Raw genomic sequence first — 14,391 nt, forward strand, 5'->3', positions numbered from 1 at the left:
TAATGAAGGTACAACATTTAGCAACTCACATGGTTGATGATTAACCACTTGCTTACAGGGCACTTAAACCCCCCTCCTATCCAGACCAATTTTCAGCTTTCAGCGCTGACGCACTTTGAGCGACAATTGCGCAGTCATACAACACTGTACCCAAATGAAATTTTTATCATTTTTTCCCCACAAATAGAGCTTTCTTTTGGTGGTATTTGATCACCTCTGCGGTTTTTATTTTTTGTTAAAAAAATTTAAAAAGACCGAATTTAAAAAAAAAAAAAATTTTTTTATATTTTGTTATAAATTTTTAAAAAGGGTAATTTTTCTCCTTCATTGATGTACGCTGATGAGGCGGCACCAATGGGCACTGATAGGTGGCAGTGATGGGCACTGATCTGGTACATTGATCTGCAACACTGCTAGGTGGCACTGATTGGCACCACTGGTGGGCATTGTTAGGTGGCAATGGTGGGCATTGATAGGTGGCACTTGTAGGCATTGATAGGTGGCACTCATGGGCATTGATACATGGCACTGGTGGGCACTGTGGGCATTGTGATGTGGCAATGTCAGGTGGCACTGGCAGGGGGTACTGGTGGCACAATTGAGGCACAATTGAGGCATTATTGCCTCCTCCTCTTCGGGACCGATGTCCCTTGCTGGTGAGCCGGTGATCGGCTTTTTTTTTCTCCTCGCACTGTCAGCGTGAGGAGAAAGAAAAAACGATCACAGAGCTTTAGTTTTGATCATGTGATCAGCTGTCATTGGCTGACAGCTGATCACATGGTAAGGGGCAGTGACTCGGTGATCACAGCGCGAGCAGGGCGCGTGCACAGGGGAGGCTGTCATATGACGGCCTCCCAGGAATTCAGGTCCGCGCTGTAGCTGTCATTCGGCTATAGCGCGGATATCAAGTGGTTAAAAGAGGCACATCTAAGTATGCAGGCATCTAGGGTAAAGCTGTTCACATAGACCGTCCTCCGCATCGCTGGCTCTCACCGCTGTCAATCTGTAATCATGACCAGGAAGACTACCCTGCAGTAGAGCGATCGGAAAGCGGGGCTGGAACTGCTTGTGGAGCGCAGCATGGAAGAGATGACATTGATGGTGGTGCAGAGAATGGTCTATGTGGACAGCTTTACCCCGGATGCCTGCATACTTAGATGTGCCTGTTTTAATCGTCAACCATTTGAGTTGCTAAATGTTGTACCTTCATTAAATGGAACCATGTTGCTACACTTAGAGGCGCCTCTCTTCTCTCTTATGCTCAGTTGTGACTTGACGCTACTTGTATATCAAGACATCGCTTGTATATCAAGTCAAAAATGAATTAAAAATTTTGCTTGTCTTGCAAAATGCTCTCAAACCAAGTTACTCTCAAACCAAGGTTTTACTGTATATCCAGCAGAGTATACCAACCACTAAGCCCTCGTTCACACAAGTGCGCTTTGTAATGCGATTTGACAGTTACAAATCGCATGACAAGCTGCCAGCAATGGAACTGTTAATATCCGTGCATAGACTTCTGTTGAATTAAGTTGCAAGCTGCAATGAAATTGGTAGTGCAAATCACACTGATCTGCGGTTTTGAAATTGCGCTGAAGTAGCGCAATTTCAAAGCCGCACCAGTGTGAACCCGGGCTAAAGCTAGTCATACACGAGTAGAAATTTCAAAGTTTGTTTCTAGGAAGGTTTGTTCTGTTTTCTAATTGTTAGTGGGGTCAAACCAAACATTTGTTTTTTTACCACCAGAGTAGATTAAAAAATTTCTCAGTGTATGTTTTTGTACATCCATTAGTTTCAAAACTGAATATTAAGAGCAGACGAAATTTTGAAGTACTTTTGAACAACATTTGTCAAGTCATTGAACGTACTTAGAAGTTTTGTATGAATGTGTTTGAAAATGTACTAGTGTATGGTCAGCGTACAGCTATTGTGAGGCTGTGTTCACACTATCTTCGCATGTGGCCCACAGCAGGGGTCCGGTGCGTCCCTGTTCACCAATTCAGGTCCGATTTCAGCCCAAATTTTTGGCTGAATTCGGACCTGAAATGGAACAAAAGACGCAGAGGGCTCCTGTGCAAATTCGCACCGGAGCCGCAGCGGAGATATGTGAACCGGCTCCATAGAGAGTCGGTCAAAATCTCCTGCTATTGCAAATTGGATGCAGGAAATCCACAATTTGCAATGGTGTGAACCCAGCCTAAACATGCACTTGCGTTCCACTGTATACCAATCAGTAAAATAATATATATTAAAACATCAAGACCATACATGAAATATCATATCAATAAACAAAATTGTAAAGAAAAGTCCACATGTTTAACTCGACCAAATGTCCACTTCATTGTGCTGGATCCCTTACTTCCTCCTTATATAGTACATGCCATGTGTGACAAACACCACCACCATTAGCAGCTCACCTTCCTCTTTGAGCTATGGGCAATAGGTCTTATGCGATTGTCCCTTTAAAGGTTATCAATAGATCAGTAGGCTGGGTTCCTGGAACAAGACCAAAGAAAATTCCCAGTTTAATTTACCGACCAGCCTGCAACCAACCAAATTGTTCTGTCTAACAGTATGCGTTAAAAACAGGGGTTTAGTTTGCACACATTTGCAAATACATTTGTAAACTGCAGAGCCACTTCATGGCACCCCATTTATTATTTGCAGTACTAACTCTAAATTATGAGAGCCTCCATAGTAGAAGCACATGCATTCTAATGGATAGGTAGAGGGCAGGTGAGCCTGGAGGGAGCCCACTCCCCCAGGGGTGCAGTGGACACCCAGCATATGGCACAATGGCAGCAAAGGTGTCCAATGCATCCCTTCACCTATATTTCAGCAGTGCTGTTTCCTGGAACACAACTCTCATCCAGATCTGCTCTCACCACATATAACAGACCCCACTTCCACTAGTAAACGCTCAGAGGTAAAGCATACAAACCATCATAGTGCTTTCTGTATAAAATACCAAATTTATTAAAATGTAATACATAAAATCACTTGCATTTAAAAATGCACTGTAAGCTAGTGCACTATAGGCAAACAGCATATGCAGTAGTAACAATCATGCACGAGGGGCAATATTTCAGAACATTGTCACCTTAAGGCTGCAAGCTTACACGTAATTATTATCAGGAACCTCCTAAACTTGCTAACCACCACCATCTAAATTGTCCCGAGTCGCTGGCTCCACCCTTTACGTGTTACGCCATAGGCTTGGCTTCTTCAGAGGGATTCCTCTGCTTACACTGCAGTTCTAAATGTGAGTGAGCAGCCGCATGGCGGACGGAAGTGACATCACGTGCCATTCTAGAAGTGACCCGAGGCCCGAACTTGTGGAGGAGTCAAGTGAGACAACCGAATACCAGCACACTGAGGAAGATGCTGGGACTGTCGGGCATATACGGCTTTTAAATGCCCATGGCACATGATGTGCTTCTGTTTTTAATATTTTTGTGAGTAGTATTTTGAAGAAGAAATCTTAATATTATATTGTATAGTAATGCACTATTGGAGTTCTTGTCTGACATTTGAGAGACCACTAAATAGAAAACTTTTGGATTTTTGAAGGAACACCAGTATGCTTGAAGTAACACCTGAGCAAATGATTTAATGTACAGTATCTCACAAAAGTGAGTACACTCCTCACATTTTTGTAAATATTTTATTCTATCTTTTCATGTGACAACATTGAAGAAATGACACTTTGCTACAATGTAAAGTAGTGAGTGTTCAGCTTGTATAACATTATAAATTTGCTGTCCCCTCAAATTAACTCAACACACAGCCATTAATGTCTAAACCGCTGGCAACAAAGTGAGTACACCCCTAAGTGAAAATGTCCAAATTGGGCCCAAAGTGTCAATATTTTGTGTCGCCACCGTTATTTTCCAGCACTGCCTTAACCTTCTTGGGCATGGAGTTCACCACAACTTCACAGGTTGCCACTGGAGTCCTCTTCCACTCCTCCATGACAACATCAGGGAGCTGGTGGATGTTAGAGACCTTGCGCTCCTCCACTTTCCATTTGAGGATGCCCTACAGATGCTCAATAGGGTTTAGGTATGGAGACATGCTTGGCCAGTCCCTCACCTTTACCCTCACTTTACCCTCAGCTTCTTTAGCAAGGCAGCGGTCGTCTTGGAGGTGTGTTTGGAGTCGTTATCATGTTGGAATAATGCCCTGCAGACCAGTCTCCGAAGGGAGGGGATCATGCTCTGCTTCAGTATGTCACAGTACATGTTGGCATTCATGGTTCCCTCAATGAACTGTAGCTCCCCAGTGCCGGCAGTACTCATGCAGCCCCAGACCATGACACTCCCACCACCATGCTTGACTGTAGGCAAGACACACTTGTATTTGTACTCCTCACCTGGTTGCCACCACACACGCTTGACACCATCTGAACCAAATAAGTTTATCTTGGTCTCATCAGACCACAGGACATGGTTCCAGTAATCCATATCCTTAGTCTGCTTGTCTTCAGCAAACTGTTTGTGGGCTTTCTTGTGTATCATCTTTAGAAAAGGCTTCCTTCTGGTACGACAGGCATGCAGACCAATTTGATGCAGTGTGCGGCGTATGGTCTGAGCACTGACAGGCTGACCCCCAGTCCCTTCAACCTCTGCAGTAATTCTGGCAGCACTCATACGCCTATTTCCCAAAGACAACGTCTGGATATGACGCTGGGCACGTGCACTCAACTTCATTGCTTGACCATGACGAGGCCTGTTCTGAGTGGAACCTGTCCTGTTAAACCGCTGTATGGTCTTGGCCACCGTGCTGCAGCTCAGTTTGAGGGTCTTGGCAATCTTCTTATAGCCTAGGCCATCGTTATGTAGAGCAACAATTCTTTTTTTCAGATCCTTAAGAGAGTTCTTTGCCAGGAGGTGCATGTTGAACTTCCAGTGACCAGTATGAGAGAGTGAGAGCGATAACACCAAATTTAACACACCTGCTCCCCAGTCACGCCTGAGACCTTGTAACACTAACAAGTCACATGACACCGGGGAGGGAAAATGGTTAATTGGGCCAAATTTGGACATTTTCACTTAGGGGTGTACTCACTTTTGTTACCAGCGGTTTAGACATTAATGGCTGTGTGTTGAGTTATTTTGAGGGGACAGCAAATTTACACCGTAAAACCCCTTTCACACTGGGGCGCTTTTCAGGCGTTTTAGCGCAAAAAATATTGCCTGTAAAGCGCCTCCCATGCCTCCCCAGTGTGAAAGCCCGAGTGCTTTCACACTGGGGCAGTGCGCTTGCAGGACGGGAAAAAAAGTCCTGCAAGCAGCATCTTTGGAGCGGTGCTGGAGCGGTGTATACACCACTCCTAAACTGCCCCTGCCATTAAAAACAATGGACATCGCTGCCGAAGCTTTTAACCCTTTATTCGGCCACTAGCAGGGGTTAAAAGCGCCACTATAATAGCGGTAAAGCGTCGCTAAAACTAGCTGCGCTTTACCGATAAACTTTCTCCCGCCCCAGTGTGAAAGTAGCCTTATACAAGCTGTACACTCACTACTTTACATTGTAGCAAAATATCATTTCTTCAGTGTTGTCACATGAAAAGATATAATAAAATATTTACAAAAATGTGAGGGGTGTACTCACTTTTGTGAGATACTGTATATATATATATATATATATATATATATATATATATATATATATATATATATATATATTTCTTTCTTTCTTTCTTTTTTTAAACAGAGGCCCTAAAGAATGTAATGGTGGGTACAATTTTTTTATGTCACGCAGTTTTTTGTTTTTGTATTTGCACACAATTTTTTTTTATTTGGAAAAAATACATTTCAGTCAATTTTAATGCACAAAAACACTATATAATACCCAATTGTTTAAAATATAAAAGATGATTCTACGCCAAGTAACTAGATACCTAAGATGTCGTGCTTTAAAATTGCTCATGGAACAGCACCAAATGATGGTACCTAAAAATCTCCATGCTCCATGCAATGCTTTATAAGCTATTACAGGTTACCAGTTTAGTGTTACACAGGAGGTCTGGTGTTAGAATTATTGCTCTAGCTATAACATGCGTGGCAATATCTCACATGTGTAGTGTGAACACCGTGTACATACTCATGCGTGACCTATGTATGTTTTCGCCTTTGCATGCGAGCACGGGAAGATGGGGAGCCTTCAAAATTATTATTTTTTATTGTTTATATTTTTTGTGGTTCTAAAGGCAGAAGGTTTTTAATCTTAATGCATTAAAACAAAAAACCTTCTGTGTGCAGCAGACACCCTCAGGCCCCAAAATACATACCTGAGCCCCATCTCCATCCAGTGATGCTGCACGAGAGCCTTGGCTGTCCGGGACTCCCTCCTGATTGGCTGAGACACACAGTGGGCACCATTGGCTCCCGCTGCTGTTAAAGTCAGTGAGCCAATAAGGAGAGGGAGGCGGCAGGGCCGAGCTGCGGCTCCGTGTCTGAATGGACACAGAGCAACGGCTTGGATCAGGTGCCCCCATAGCAAGCTGCTCACTCTGGGGGCACTCGGCACAAGGAAGGGGCAAAGAGTGACGGCGAGGGACCCAAGAAGAAGAACTTGACTGCTCTGTGCAAAACCACTGCACAGGGCAGGTAAGTATAACATGTTTGTTATTTTTTAAACAAAACAAAAAAACAAGACTTTAGTATCACTTTAACCTTTATTGCTTTTCAAAGGGATGAACAACATCTCTTGTGATAGCATGGACAGAAGGAGAACAGCGCCATCTAATGCCCCATACACACGATCAGAAATTCCATCAGAAAAAACTTGGATGTTTTTTCCGACAGAATTCCGCTCAAGCTTGCCTTGCATACACACTGTCACACAAAAGTTCTCGGAACTTTCAACCGTCAAGAACGCGGTGACGTACAACACTACGACGAGCTGAGAGAATGAATTTCAATGCTTCCGAGCATGCGTTGAACTGTTTCCGAGCATGCGCGTTTTTTGCGCGCCCGAATTGCATACAGACAAGCAGACAAGCGCATTTTCGGATAGGAACTTTTTCCGACCGAAAAATAGAGAACCTGCTCTCAATCTTTTGCTGGCTGGAATTCTGCCAGCAAAAGTCCGATGGAGCATACACACGGTCGGAATTTCTGACCAAAAGCTCACATCTGACTTTTGCTAGCGGAATTTCAGATCGTGTATACGGGGCATAAGTGCAGCATTATTAAAACCTTATATTCCATAGTAGACAAGAGATGTCATGAGATGTCAGCGCATGTGGGATTAATAATGTGGTTCATCCACTCATGGTAAAGACGATCTTCTCACTGGTGAAGAGACAGCTGATGGGTCCAGGGATGCCAGTGGTTCTCAGCACTTCCAGACACTTAGGACGGCGCACAGACAGCAGTGTACTTCACTTCCGGTTGGAGAGAGAACGGGAGGAGCGTGCGTTTGGAGCATGCGTGCTCCTTCATCAGGCTATCTTATAAAGTCAACTTATCTAAGAACACTTCAACTGTCCTTGTGCCACAAATGTACCCCTCCACATGAACTCGATGTGAAAGAGAGTTCTAATTACCCACTCGCTCTTTATTCTGCTGATCGAGCGCACATGATCAAATGTACTTTCTCTTGCTTGTGATAGCATGGGCCATTACAGGTCCTCTTTATGGAGAGATCTGGAGTCTATTAGACCAGAACCAGATGTGACAAAATCTTCACACTCTGTGACATCTGAAACTGGAAGCAACGAGGAACGACATAATTTCCTCTCATTAGAGAGCCTGGTAAAGGCGGCAGCAAGAGGGTGGTGGGACCACCTTATCCCACCTGTAAAAGTAATCCAGTGGCTTCTTAGGCCACTAGGACTACCATCAGGCCTAAAAAATTATTGCAGGAATAGCTGATAGGAGCTACAGTGCTTTGAAAAAGTATTTATATCCCCTTGAAATTTTCCACATTTCGTCATGTTACAACCAAAATTGTAAATGTATTTTATTGGGATTTTATATGATAGAATTGTAAAGTGGAAGGAAAATGATAAATGGTTTTCAAATTTTTTTACAAATAAATATCTGAAAAGTGTGGCGTGCATTTGTATTCAGCCCCCATTACTCTGATACCCCTAACTAAAATCTAATGGAACCAATTGCCTTCAGAAGTAACCTAATTAGTAAATAGAGTCCACCTGTGTGTAATTTTAATCTCAGTATAAATACAGCTGCTCTTTGAAGCCCTCACAGGTTTGTTAGAGAACCTTAGTAAACAAACAGCATCATAAAGGCCAAGGAACACACCAGACAGGTCAGGCATAAAGTTGTGGAGAAGTTTAAAGCAGGGTTAGGTTATAAAAAAATATCCCAAGCTTTGAACGTCTCACAGAGCACTGTTCAATCCATCATCCGAAAATGGGAAAGAGTATGGCACAACTGCAAACCTACCAAGACATGGCCATCCACCTAAACTGACAGGCCGGGCAAGGAGAGCATTAATCAGAGAAACACCCAAGAGGCCCATGGTAACTCGGAGATCCACAGCACAAGTGGGAGAACCTGTCCAGAGGAAAACTTGTAGTCGTGCACTCCACAAATCTGGCCTTTATAAAAGAGTGGCAAGAAGAGAGCCATTGTTGAAAGAAAGCCCTAAAAACTCCCAATTGCCACTTTATGAGAAGCCATGTGGGGCCACTGATCTGTTTTTGGCCTGTCATAAACTTAACATGACTTCCTCTTCTATTGATGGATATAGTTTATTTTTGGAGGATCCTTCATTAAGCCAGTTATTAGCTGTTGCAGCCTCTAGCTTAGTAGACCAATGATTGAATAGTTTCACGCAGTGATTTTGGGTTATACACTGTCTTTAGGGACCACAGACTTTCAAGTGGGGGGAGGATGTAGCGATATGGATTGCTAGCAGATAGCAACGTACCTTTCAGTGTTTCCAGACATCACTTGTCCCTTTAGTCATCCGTGTAATCTGTGACCTCATATTTGTGTGTCCAACAAAGTGAATTATGGGACATATAGTTCTCCCTGAGACTACTGCTATGCACCCATATACCCCAAGACTACACATCCCAGGGATCTTTGCTGTGACATGGAGATTGCTGGGAGTGACCATAAAAGGAGTGAGAAGCTCGCGCAGAGCTCTCTTCCTCCTGGGCCTAATGCGGGACAGAACTCTCTGTGCAGCAGAGAAAGAGGTTGCAGCCTACCGCGCGGAGCCTGACTTCCAACCTGAGGCCTAAGGCCTAAGGGGCCCAGCTTCACCACTCGCTGTCGGACATCCTGTCGTTAACACCACTTGGATCGCCTGCCTGTCGGTGTGGGTGCGTGAGACAAACTCTACTTCTGAAGATTGAGGCAGCGGATCCGCTGCCCGAGTGCGGTACACGTGTTCCTGTCCACAAGACATCGTATCTATCTGGTCATTGGTGAGAGGGCAAGCTGCTCGATCCTTTATCTGTCCACTGCAACTATTACAGAACACTGTGCACAGACATCTTGACCCCAAGAACATTTTACTGCTTTGCACAAACACTGTCACTGTGCTCAGACATCTTAGATCTTTACCCTAAGGAGTCTGTTGTTTTATCTACAACCAAATGGATTACAGTTAACGAGCTCCACCTAGCTAGCAAAGAACATCAGATCTGCAATGTGGAACTATCCGTCAGTACTTATAGGAAAGAATATATATATATATATATATATATATATATATATATATATATATCCCCCTCTGTAGAACTTGCTTATTGGGATAGCATAGGCTGACTAGTTTACACGCAGTTAACTGAGACATCCACTAGGGGGTGACCTTTGATCTAAATATAGTGTACATATATGTGAATAGCATTGTTTGCTGCTGAATCATTGTTTGTGTCTATAGGGGGAATTTGTTTGCTGAGTTGGCACTGTTAACCCGGCTCAGCAGAGTTATTACCTCATTTGTAAAATAATCTTTCCTTTCTTTTGGTTTAAGTAAAATATTTCAGAACTTAACATTACTGAGTTGTTTGATTCTTGCTACAAAGTGTTACTAAGATGTCTGAACCCAGAGTGTCAGGTGGGTTGGAAGGTTCACTTGGTCACGGCTGTGCAGATGAGCAGGTAATTCTCAGCAGTCCTCAAGGGGGGCCGTGCTACAGTTACATTGTTTTTTTACACTACGGCAAGTCTTTTTTTCCTTTCTGAATCACATTCTGAGCCTACTCCTTTATCGAAAGTGGCCACTTTGGATGCATTACAAAGACTCAGACCACAAACTTTGCTCCACTATAAGAGCGACTTACCAGACAAGAGCTGTCATCTGACTCCCTGGTTGAGGATAAAGGCCCGGGCTGGGTATTAAGCCACAAGCGCCATATCACTTGCTATCTGGTAAGCATTCATTCTATGTGGTGGAGGGATTGCTATGATATGTCTGTTCACCATTGACACTATGAGGAAACTTTGAAAAGTGATTTGCCAATTTAATTTGTCTCCACTTTCAAGAGTGATACACATAATTTGTTTGTTTAATTTCACTACGGACTATATCATGTATTTTCTGTTTTCACTTTTAAGAGTGATACATGATTATTTTCCTTATTTAGTTCATTTCACTATGGACTTTATAAAGTTAACTAGTGCAGCTCTTATTTTTCCTTTTGTTTGGAACAACCTACCAGCTGAGTTCCTTAAAAAGCGGTGTGCAAATATACCTGGAATAATTGATGCTGTTTTGAAGGCAAATGGTGGTCACACCAAATATTGATTTGCATTTCTCTTCGGTTCATTTACTTTCCACTTTAATTAATTACTATTAACACTTCTACTTCTGAAAGCATTCTTTAATTTATTGATTTTTTTTTTTTTCACAATTTCCTAAAACTTTTGTGCAGTAGTGTGTATGTAGTTCAGTCAAATGTTGCCTGAATTTTTGAACGATGTTATGTGGACTGCTTGTGTAAGTTTGCTTCCCAGTATGGAGGCAATGGCGAAATCTGAAGGGGTGCTGGGGGGGCTAGGTGCCCCCCCCCCCAAACAAAATCTACCCACATGGATATTGTGCCTGGGCAGGGTTGCCAACCATCAATCAGAAGAAGCTGTTGGGACAGGCTTGCTGCACCTGTGAAGGCTGAGTGACTTTAACATCCTTCTGGAGCCCAGCCAGCGCACTCCCCCCGCCTCCCTGCACAGATGGGACAGGAGAGGGATATTGATTTGCTCCAGCTCCTCCCGCCCCTCTCCTCTGTGTCTGCCCCACCCACACTCCAATCCACCGCTAGTGCTGTGCCTGAGAAAGGGATGTTGGCAGGAAATTTGAAGCACTGTAGGTGGAAGATCCACCTGGCTGAGTGATTGATGCTGCTGTCAGAGCCTGCAGAAACCAGCCTGGGGTGAGTGAGCTCGGCACTAGAACTATCTCCCTCCCTCCCTCCTCTCCCCATCTAGCACTTGGGGACAACAGAAGTCTGGTGTAAGGGGGCACTCCGCCAGATTCTGATGTAAGGGGGCATTCTGACAGATTCTGATGTAAGAGGGCACTACACTGAATTCTGATATAAGGGGCCAGTCTGCCACATTCTGCTGTAAGGGGGCACTCTGCTGGATTCTGCTGTAAGGGGGAACTTTCACACTCCACCAGATTCTGACGTAAGGAGGCACTCCGGCCACATTCTGCTGTAACGGGGCACTTTCACATTCTGATGTAAGGAGGCACTCCCTCCAGATTTTGATGTAAGCGACTACTGCACTGGATTCTGATGCAAGGGGGCACTCTCCTGCAAGGTGGGACTCTGGTGAAAGGGGGTATTCTGCGGACTCTACTGTAAGGGGGGGACTCTGCAGACTCTGATGTAAGGTGGTGGCACTCTGGGGACATGTATGTTAGGGGGTACTCTGTTTAGGGGGAATGCTGGGGACTTTGATGTAAGGGAGGACTCTGATGTTTTTATTACAAAACAGCATCTGATCTCTCCCCTCTCCACTCACACTGTACCGATCGGTACAGAGAGGGGAGAGATGAACCGGACGTGATGCCGGTTTGTTTACAAGTGATCGCTCCGTCATTTGATGGAGTGATCACATGGTAAACGGCCGCTGTCAGCGGCCATTTACCGTGATCTGTGATGCGCCGGATCCGGTCACGGATATTCCCGGTAGCGCGCCCCAGGGGGCAATGAACGCCCTCCCAGAGTTATCGAGCCGCGCTGTAGCTGTCATTCGGCTATAGCACGGTCGGCAAGCGGGTCAGTGTTGCATGACTGAGTAATTGTCATTCAAAATGTGAGAACACCGAAAACTAAAAATTGGTCTGGTTAGGAAGGGGGTTTAAGTGCTCAGTAAATGGTTAAATATGAGATCTGGGGTAAAAAAAAAACCTCAGATCTCATATTTACACTAAAAAGCAATAAATAAATAAAGAAAAGTCACTATAAGAGCTATGGGCAGAAGTGACGTTTTGATGTTGCTTCCACCCTACAATTGTATGGAGCCGGTCGGGGGCCATCTTTCCCTCAGCTCCATGTCAGGCAGGGGAGAGGATGCCATTGCCTCCGCCAGCGGCTCCAGTAAGTGGCGAAGGGCACCGGGGAGCAGCGGTGGGGGGGGGGCCCTCTCCCACCACCAATTAAAAGTGATCTTGCGGCAAATCCGCAGCTGAGACCATTTTTATCTGAAAGCAGACCACCCTTGAAGAAGTGGATTCCGGGGGTTATGGTAGCTAGCTGCTGCCATAACAACGGTATTCCACTTCAAAGTGCCACCGTATAATGACGGTGGGCGGTCTGTAAGTGGTTAAAGGGGGTGATCCTTTTCTATACCAACTGTATGTGTGCATTGTATACAGCAGGTGCAAATTATGTTCAGTCCCCCTTAAAACTCCCCAATGGCCAGATACAGAACATTTATATTCTGTCCCAGGGTGCTCAAGGTTTTTCATAATCCTAGACTTGCTTACATTTTGTCATGCTGTCTTGACTTTTTAATTTTGTAGCACCCTCTAGTGTGCTTCTAGTGGTAGTGTAAGTAAAATATAGTTTGGCTCAGGGCTCAGAGTTAGGTGACCTATCCAGGCAGCTCTCTGGTATCTCCCCCTGGTTCGAGAATGTTCTAGAAATTAGTGGATAGAGGCTAGGAGGGTTGTCCTGCATGTTTAGGGGGACTTAGTCCCCTGCCAGTCCCTCCTTGAGGGACCCCGGTCAGGGAGGGGTTTTACCTTGGCCAGGGGCTCAGGTGGCTGGCCTGGAAGGATCCTACCGCAGGAATAGACAAGGGGAGAGACTGCCACATGTAGCAGGCCTCTCTTGGCGACAGCAGTGTGCTTAAGTCTTCAGCCTTGCCCTGGGCGATTTCCAAAGTGTCAGTGGGGTAGACTGGGAAAAAGCAGCCATGTAGGCTGGTGAAGAGACAGCCAGGTGGGCTAGCATTTCCTGCAGTGGTGGAGCCGGGATCAGTGTCTACAAAGGAGTGGAGATGCTCCAGGGTGCAGTCCATAAACACATGTGATACTTTTCTAAGGGACAGAGTTCCCAGCCTGTAAAGGGCTGTTTCTAAGATAACAAAAGACTTACCGGTAGTTTCTAAAGAAAAGAGTAAATCAAGCAGAACTGTGCAGAAGGATCATGTTGAAGTTGTCCCTGGTTCTTTTTGTTACTGGCAAGTTGGACTTTATGTGTCTGGATGCAACTTAAAGATGCTACATGCCTGGCTGTGCAGCAGTGGGGAACCCTGACATCTGCAACTTCTACGGAATAGTGTTACAATTGTAAAGTCTGGCAGATTACTTGTAATGAGTATTGTTAATGTTTATTGCTTCTACTGTTTAAAGGCTTCGTTTTTGCCTTTTAGGAACCTATTATACGTCCTCTGCCCTACTGTCCCCTGTTCTCCATCCTGCTGATTCCTGTGATCTCTCTGCTGCCCTCCCATTCTCTGCCCTGCTGACCTCCCATTCTCTGACATTTTTTTTACTGCACCCCCACATCAGACTGGCTAAATCTGGCCCTGATAGAGTCAGTATGGTTTCTGTTACATGTCTACAGGCCGGAGTCTTAATCCCAGCAATTAGTCCTGTTTGTTGGCCTTAAGGTAAAATGTATTCTTAGTTTGCTGGAAAGCTTTTTCCGCTTGGTCAATCAATAGCTGGTTCAGTGTACGTTTTGCCTCATCTTAGGCCAATTTCAGGGGGCAAACGGGAGGGCTTGTGCCTTTTCTTAGTAGTCACATTCTAAATGGATGAGTTGAGCTCTACATTCTTTTTTTGGTGAGGAGGCCAGCTGGCTACAATGGCCCCATATGATGACCTTGTGGGTCTCCCATAGGGTGAGAGCTTAGACATCAGTGGTTGCGTGTGTGTTATATAGTCCAAGATATGAGAATGAATAAAGGTTTGGTGTATTGGAAAGTGGAAAGAAGGGATTCATTTAAAGGG

This window comes from Aquarana catesbeiana, linkage group LG04, assembly GCF_042186555.1.
Source record: "Aquarana catesbeiana isolate 2022-GZ linkage group LG04, ASM4218655v1, whole genome shotgun sequence".
In the NCBI taxonomy this organism is placed as follows: domain Eukaryota; kingdom Metazoa; phylum Chordata; class Amphibia; order Anura; family Ranidae; genus Aquarana; species Aquarana catesbeiana.